Genomic DNA, 8,815 nt, shown 5'->3' with positions numbered 1-8,815 from the left:
GAACAGTAGAAATGCCCATACCTGATATTAGGTGAGACAGAGCTACCAGGAGGAGCGGGTGGTCAGAGAGGTGAGGCCAAAAGCCATTTTGTGAGCAAATCTGATGCTGAGCGAGGGCCGCCGCACACCTAAAGGAATTCCAAAACTTTCCATGGTTTGATGTGTGGGGCACACCGTTGAAGTTCTGGGAGATCATTTGAAATCATTTTCTCAGCACTTTGTAAGGGATTTGGAGTGTATGCCACAGAAAGATTGGAGAGAACATGAATAATGACATCACCAGGGCCGGCCCTGTGCCGAGGAGTAGCTGGCCACACACCTTCTTCTTTGCCCAGCCTCTCTCCAGGTATGTAAGTCCACTTTTATGTTGTTACCCTTTGTAACCAGAAAAATAGTTCTACTAAATCCTTCAAAACTTGAGTTATATTTTTCAAGAACTTTATTTTTTTTTTTAAGAATATTAAGGCATTCTGAGACCAGAATGTTCATGAGTGTTCGTTCATGGACCCTCAGAATGCCTCTGTAGTACACACACGAAATTCTTCTTTAACAATGTTTCTCCCTTTCTCATTTTCTTCTCTATTCTCTCTCTCTCTCTCTCTCTCTCTCTCTCTCTCTCTCTCTCTCTCTCCCCCCCCTTCCTTCCTTCTCTCCCTCTGTCTCTCTCCCTCTCTCTCTTTGTGTGTGTGGGGAGGGACTGAACTCAGAACTTTGAAATGTGTTAAGCCACACCCAACCAAAGTTTTTTTTTTTGTACCTTTTTTTTTGGCTTTAACATGTGAAATAGTAAGTTCCATTATAACATTTTTATACACACACATCATCTTAGTGTGTGGTTACATCTAGGCTCAGCATGAAAAGAAACATTTGCTAATTGCCTATTTCCTCTCCGTTACCTTCTGTTCCCCTCCCTGCAGACCCTTTCCTCCCTTAGAAAGCAGGGTAGATGTTCTTTCCTGTGCCTGCCAGACAGACCTCCGCTGCTGGAACTGTAGCCTACCGGCATGCACTAGGCAACCTCTGGCAGCCAGAGAAACCCTTCTATAGAGATACCCAGGCACTAGCAGCTTGAGTGTAAGGCCTGCTAGCTAGGAGAAGACACCATTCGGGGTGAGGCGTCCTGCTCTCTGCTCCTGGGCCAGACTCTGTGTCCTAGAATCCTTCTTCATCACCACAGGCTAAAAGCAGCTACAGGACTCTCAGGCCTTTGCTCCCCAAGCCTAGAGAAGTCCGCTGAGGTCAAGGGGTTGCTGACTGGGGGGAAATGAAGGCTAACACCATCCCCCGTCTCCCCTCTTGCCCTGTAAGCTGCATGGAATACAGAAATGTCTGAGTTTTCTGGTTGTTCACCCTCAGAAGCTTGCAGCCTGGGAAGCGCCAAACATCTGCCTTTTACAGCCCCGCACCCCCAGCGTGTGCGCTGTGGTGGCCTTTTCGTAAGGCTATGGCTCCATCTACAGCCCGAGGAGGGAGCATCCACACTGGGGTTCAAATGGAGCAGCTTAGGGGCGGAGCACAGGCTCATTGCAATTAACACTAATAAAGTGGGTTTTTCCCCTCTAGCTGCACTGTTTATTCAACGCAGACGTGGACGATGCTGGAAGTTATTTATTTCAGACTATGTCTACAGTAACAGCTGTTCAGAATATACTAGAACCCTTTTAGCCAGAAATTGGCTTGGAATCTCTGTTTTAAACCACTGTTTGTTATGAATTGAGTTAAATAGCCTTTGCCACTTGTTTTTCTATTGTAACAATGGAGCCCATACAAGCCTTTAAAATGCCAAGACTGCATGTTCTTTTGTTCACTCCACAAACGTTTAATTAGCACCTCCCGTGGAGCTGGTATAGCGCTGAGCCTGAACCCATCCCAATTACCATCAGAGAGGGCTCCTCTTATTGACGGAAACACTTCTATATAGGTTGAGAAAGACAAAAAAGAGAGCTGGCTCATGAGTATATCAGAAATAGAGGCAGTGCAGAGGCAGCAGACATGGGATCCTTCGGTTCACAGCCACAGGGAAGGCGGAAGTCAACCTCGTACATCAGCTAGATGGTTGTCCTCTTCAATCGTTTTTTTCCCCTCAAAAGTCTAGTTTGGCTGGGCATGGTGTTGTACAACTGGAACAGGAGGACCATGAGTTCAAGGCTAGCCTGGGCTCAAGAGCAAGTTTGAGGCCAGCTTGTATCCAAAAATAAGGTGTCATTAGCTTTTTCCTAAATAAGTAACTGTTTTATGCTAAAAACAAGAAGAAAAGAGACCCATGAAAACACTACCAAGCAAAGCTAAACTGCACCCTGATAACCATGGTGTGGCCTTTTCCCTGGCCCCAGGAGAGGCGTGTTCTCCATCTGCCTGCTCAGTGTGATGCTGAGTTTCTACGGAGCATGTGTGAACACACCGTCACTTACGCTGTGTGTGGTCACCGGGCTTTCCGGTTACAGGCTTTGTATAGATGCCGCCGACACCCCCCAACAGATGTACAGATCAAGGAGCACGCGAGAGCTCCCAGCCCTCTGACATACATCCCTTTGCTGGCAAGGTCCAACCTCCTGGACTTTCCTGTCACATCTAAACTAAAGTCTACCTTCAGGAGCCCTGAGTGCTCAGCCACAGAGAGACCTGGCTGAGTGGCAAGTAGTGATCACTGGGATGGGGATGGGGACGGGCATTGGAGCACCCCAGCAGAGACTGGCTAGAGCAGGGCAGACTGGTGACAGGAGATTTAAATAATCGTGTACTGGGGACACGGGGAGTGTGGCATGCTTTTGACCTGATAAGCACTGAACTGATGGTCAGTTAGCTGGGGGTAAGAAATTATGGAAGACAGGATTGCTTTGTCCATCTTCAGCAGCCCCACCCCCAGCTTGTGACTAATGCCATTCCCATTTTGCTTTTCCTTCTTCCATGTCTTCCTCCCCATTCTGCTCTGGAAGCAACTACAGTTGTTCCTCAGTGTCTATGGCAATTGGTTCCTAGACCCTAAATCCAAGGTCACTAGCATCTCTTATATAAACCCCAAGGGTATGCCTATATAGAACCTCTGTGCATCCTCCTTGGGCTTAAAGCCCTCCCTAGACTTCATAGGGCACTCAGAACAACATCGGGGCTGTGCAAATGGTTTGTTTTACTGAATATTTAGGGGATAATGGCAAGGGGGAGCCATAAACATTCACTTCAGACACAATTCAGTTCAAATGGTTCCCATTTGTCCTTGGTTGAATCCAAAGGTGCAGAGGCTTGGGATGTGCAAGGCCAGTTCCTCTGGTCTTCGAGCCGACCCAGGCTGTTCTCAGTGTGAGGTGAGACCTCAGGGACCTCTGCACAACTAAAGGTGTCTTTCTTTGGAAGCGTCTTCCATCTTGTCTCCTTCAGTCCCTGGGTTCCTGTCCAGTTGAGAAGATGTCTCGAGGTTTAGTGAAAGGCAGATCTTACAAGGATGGAACCACAGCAGAAACAGAAACAAAAGAGCGAAAGACCGGAAGCGTCCCAGAGACTCCCAGGAAACTAGAACCGAACATCCTTCACGAGTGGAAACCGAGGCAGGACTGTCCCAGGCTGGAGTAACAAAGCACAAGGGTCTCGACTACTGGTTCAGGAATTCCTCCAAAGGTGATTCGCTCTTAGACGGGGTGGGAGCAGAATTATCTGGGAGGCTGGAATCTGCTGCGCAGAAACTATCTGCTGTCTGGTTTTCTCCGGCACGCTGAACCAAGAAGGTAGAAGGAGACCCTATGTCATTCTTCCCTCCCACTCGAGCTGCTACTGGTAAACACACACACTGTCCCAGCCCTGGCTTTAATGCCTGTCCTGTTGACTTCCTTAGTTCCTGAATGAGTATGTGTCGTGACTATGTTGGGGGTTCAGCTTCTCTACCTGAGCCCCATCTCCCATGGGTTTCTGGGTGCCTGGGGTGTGGGGAAGGGGCTCCAAGTAGCTGAGTGAGCAAAGGTACTGTCCTATAGGACACCCTTCCTCTATCCTCCATGCCCCTGGAGGATGGAACTATCCCAGTGCTCCAATTTCTTTCACCCGAGTGGAAAAACCATGAAACTGTCTTAAGACAGGCCGGAGGAAAAGTCCAAGGTGGAGCCCAGGCAGAGGTGGAGCCCAGCAGCCCTGGGCTTACAGACAGTTGTGAGCCACCATGTGAGCGCTGTGACTGTAACCCATGTTCCATGCAAGAGCAGCCGGTGCTCTTAACCATGGAGCTATCTCTCCAGCCCATAATAGCATTTCTGAGACTGGCATTTCGGTAGATCCCAGGTCATATGTAGTTACTGACCACATCCTTGGGCTTTGATTCCCCAGCTGGAAATGAAGGTTAGGAATTGTCCCTGCCCTCCCTCCCACAGCCGTCCTGGCCTCTCTCAGATGGAAAGACTACAGACATTTGCAGTGTCTGCTAGGCTTGTTCAATGCCAACACTCACCTGGAAACGTGTCCACGTATGGAACACATGCTAGGCTCCTCCAGGCGATAGCTGTAGGAGGGGCCTCAGCCTCCTAGTGCTTGGGCTCCCCGCTGATTGCTTGATCCAGTGATCAAGTGGCAGATTTGGACAAACTCAAGTTAATCGCGGAGAAGACACCAAACTGCACACTCAAAGGAATGTTGACTATGATTATATTACAGCATGATAGTGTTGTACTTGACAAATAAGAACACAGAATGTTCATTTACATTTGAACTTCAGACAAGCAAGGAATTGTTTGTCTGCATTATTTGGAGGACACACTTATATTAGAATTTCCTTCTACCTGGCCAGCCTGGCAGATGCTCTGAACCCCGTGTTATGGACAAGCATGAGTCTCACTGTGTTGTCTAGATTGGCCTGAAACTGTTGGGCTCATATGGTCCTCTCTCTTAGCCCCTCGGGTAGCTAGGACCACACCTGGTGTGAGCTGTCTAATCGTTAGAGGAAAACACACAACAGCATCGGCAGAGCGGTCGTTCTGACCCCGGCTCAGGGCGCCTCTTGGCTCAGCCCTTTGGGCTCACGGCTTTCCAAGATGCCGTGATTCTTAGCCTGGCCGCCAGCTCCATAAGTAGGTGAGGATGATCTTGAATTCTTGATCCACCTGCGTCCACCTTCCAAATGCCCGTGACAGCTGTGCCCCACCATGCCCCATGCTCACCATCCATGTGGTCACCACTCACCTGTCTGCCTGGAAGAGCAAGCCCCAGCCGGCACCCTTCCTCCTCCCCCTCCTCACAGAACTAAAACTTCAAAAAAGCTACTGTTCCGACAGAAAGACAAAGGTTTGTTTCTTGAGATGCCGAGTTTAAAACAACTCAGCTTTGCAATGAGGCCGAGAAGCGGGTTTGAGCATCAATGCCAGCCACTTCCTGGCGTGTTTACTGCTGTCAAAAATGATTTCTTTCTAAGCCACACGCATGTTGCATGCTTTCCATGACGACATTTTCCAAGCTCCTCAGCCTTCCGTGTGGGCAACTGTGACACCCTGACACCTGGGCAAGGGCCTCCCAACACAGATAAGGATGGATCAGTCTCTGCCGGAGAGGTTGGAAATAGCAAGGATTTGGAAATCTCATCGCCAATTAGAAAGCAGACCTCCCTCGAGGTGAGAGAAAGAAAAGTCAGAGATGAATATGAAATTCCATAGCCCTGGATGGTCTCAGAATGAAATGTTTTCTAAATCAAATGAAGCTACATGGTGGAAATTGAGGCGAAAGTCCTTAAGGTGGTTTTTAAATGAAAATGAAATGTCGGCTAGTAAGTTACAGGGGTGCGGTGACACTGTGTGGCAGGCTGGTGTCTCATTCATTTCCAACATAGGTTTTTATGTGAGCCTATTTGATTATAATTTGATTATCTGACCCTGTAATTAAAGTTTATTGCCAATTTGGAGGCATACATGTAAAATGAACTGGTTTTCTTCAAACCAATATACAATCTTTTGGACTCGCTGGCTTCTGCTTTTGCATTTAAATGGAAAAGTCAGCTCTAACGTGACAAACAGGTTGGGGTTTTGATCATTAATCCTGCTAAAGCAATATTCATAAATTCAATTCTGAATCAGTTGGAATACTTTTCTTTTATTAGTTTCTGTGTTATTAAATGAGATTGTTTCTGACTAATATATTTCTGGACTCAAACTGTAGCTCCGAGCTGTTATTCAAATCAAATAACATGCCCCTTACTTGTGCCTCGCACTAATAAATGCCAACTTGTGATACATTTGCAAGAGGCCGTCAGCAATATTAAAGGAGGCAATAACGCCAAGGAGGTCTCAAAGTGAACTGATTTTTCTAAAGATTTCTTCACATACATACGGATACTCAAACCTTTTGTCTTAAGGTTAAAAAAAAAAAAAACATGCTTTGGGTCACGGACACGGAACTATTGCCAGCAATTTCTTGGCCAAGAGATCGGCCTGAAAAACTCTGAACTTGAGGACCCTGAACATGAGAAGGGGGAAGTGGATTTCAGGGTGGTTATCTTTAGGAAACTAACTGGGGAGGAAAAGGTGGGGTTTTCTTCTAATCTGCAGGAGCAAAGAAAGAGGCTGCATCACTTTTGAAATTAGCTAGTGTCGTCACAAGCCATCGCTAGGTCTCCAAGCAGAGAGCCATCTCAGACCCTCTTTCTCCACTCAATTTTACAGACAGGAACTGAGAGCAAATCCCAAATGGAACCCACTCTTGATAATCCTGCCATTTTCCAGTACTTTCTTCACCAGTCAGCCTTGTTATTACTTTTAGAAACTGCACAGGAGGATTCAGAAGCCCAGCTCTGCCCTTCGGCCTTTTGGACCCCCAGAAGATGACAGCCTGAACCCCAGGAGCACCAGCCACTCACTACTGCTCCTACCTGTCCTTTCTCCCCATTAATAAGACCCGACTATAAAGTTCAAGAGGAAAACAGCTTAGACTCGCTGATCTTTAAAATACAACATTCTTCCCGGATAGTTACAATGGCAATGAGGTTTTCATTGCTCTGGAAACTTTCTCTGAGCACCCATATTTGGGCCTCAGAAAAGGTCCTCCAGACTAGGGTGCTGACTATGCCCTTGTCTTTACCGAGACACTCCAGCCCTACCTTCTGTAGTTCCAGGTCCTTCCAGGCTTCCTCCTCATCGCCATCATCGTGGGCAGGAGTTGTCGTCTCTCCAGCCTCAGAAAGAAAATATTTCAGAATCTTTGGTAAAATTTAAGTCTCCATGTTGCCGGAAGCCTTAGAGTTCACCATCTGCTCTGTTGACCATGCTCCCCATCAATAACGTCACCTGGGGTTCATCCACCCAGCCTGCACTCAGCAGGGGCCTGGCCTGCCCTCCCCTGGATCCTTGACTTAAGTGACTGAGTCAACCAGAGAAGCCATTAATTTTAGGGTCTCTCCGTTGTTCCCACCGTGAAGCAGGCACACTGCCGAGCGTTCCTCCTGGTCTGCTGGTACTCTACTGAGCAAATTTCCAGAAGGAACAGGGAAGACACCAAGGCCAGGAGATCTGGTTACTGAGGAGCAGGCTTCCTCTATCCCCTTCACCCTGCCGGCAGCTGTACCCCAACGCTGTGGGGGGCACAGCTCAGGCAGGAAGTGGCTGGTGCTGGCTCTTTTGGTTTTGTCATCAGAAATGGGTCCCCGGTCTTCCGTGGGTCTTTGCTGGCAGGTACTCTGTGATTGCTGGTACTCATGCTTTGATGATGCCTGGAAGGGGCGAGACCCCCAACCTCAGGCTGACCATGCTCCTGGTTGTGGCTTCTGGGGCAAAGGCCTACATAAGAGGTTGTCGTGGGTGTTGCTACAGGGCCGATCTAGAGTGACAGCTTAGCATTGTGCTGAGCCGAGGTAACCAGACGTGATGGCTAATCTTGATTTTCAACTTGACATGCCTAGGAAGAGAGAACTTTATTTGAGGAATGTCCTCCATCGGATTGGCCTGTGCGAGCATCTGGGGGCATTTTTTTCTGATTGCTAATTGATGGAAGAGGGCCTACTCCACTGTGGGCTATGCCACCCCTGTGCTAATAAGCCTGGAGTATGTCAGAAAGCCAGCTGAGTGGAAGCTGAGAGTTAGCCAGGAAGTAACTGCTCTCCAGAGTTCTGCCTCTGCTTCTGCTTGGGTTCCTGCGCTCACTTCCCTCAGATAAACTGGTACCTAAAGGTGTAAGATGAAATAAGCCCTTTCCTCTCCTAATTGTTTTGGGTCCTGGTGTTTATGACATCAACAGAAAGCAACCAGAACACCTGCGCTTGTGGGTCTCAGGTCTAATTGCTTGCTGCGTGCACCGGCAGCTCCTGCAGACTGGTGTGCGCCGGCTTTTTCAGGCTGGCAAGGGGGAACCTCTTTCCCAGGCTGTGGTGAAGTGCGGAAGCCTTTGCTGCCAGCCAAACACACGGGCCCTGCATCTGACTGCGCATCTACAGTATGAGCACTCCCTGTGACTCCGTACCCTGTCTTCATGTATCATAAAATCTGCCATCTAATGGTAGGGAGGCCATCCTCTCTAATGCGCTCTGCCTTCTGAGTGGGACCAGAGTCAAGGCTGTGACTGGGCATGGGTGCTGATACCATGATACCACAGCGGTTATTGTGCTGCTGTGCTGGATGAGTGCACATGGACACACATTGATGAAGTATGCACACAGATTTTGTGCAGTTCAAGTAGGTGGATGATGCTGTGACATGCTTGGGATCAGGTCTCGGGTAGTGGGCTTTTCTTTCCGCTGTCTACTGGCTCTGGCCCTCTGAACTTAGGAGCAATCTCTCTACAAGGGACATGCCCACTGTACCTAATTTTGTTTGTTTGTTTGTTGACACAGGGTTTCTCTGTGTAGCCCTGACTGTTC

At 48.4% G+C, this 8,815-nt stretch overlaps 1 long non-coding RNA gene across 1 annotated transcript; it reads right to left on the bottom strand.

Moving 5' to 3' along the window:
• Positions 1–3,107: 3,107 nt before the first annotated feature.
• On the bottom strand, positions 3,108–5,242 carry LOC125395418 (uncharacterized). Its single transcript, XR_014998971.2, has 2 exons — positions 4,433–5,242; positions 3,108–3,706 (listed from the first exon to the last, which is right to left on the bottom strand). It is a non-coding gene; the product is annotated as an uncharacterized LOC125395418 (long non-coding RNA).
• Between the last annotated feature and the right edge of the window lie 3,573 nt (positions 5,243–8,815).

The sequence above is a fragment of the Myodes glareolus genome, chromosome 22 (genome assembly GCF_982192425.1).
Source record: "Myodes glareolus chromosome 22, mMyoGla1.1, whole genome shotgun sequence".
Lineage (NCBI taxonomy): Eukaryota > Metazoa > Chordata > Mammalia > Rodentia > Cricetidae > Myodes > Myodes glareolus.
Note: the sequence above shows the minus strand (reverse complement) of the source record. Positions and strands in the feature narration are given on the sequence as shown.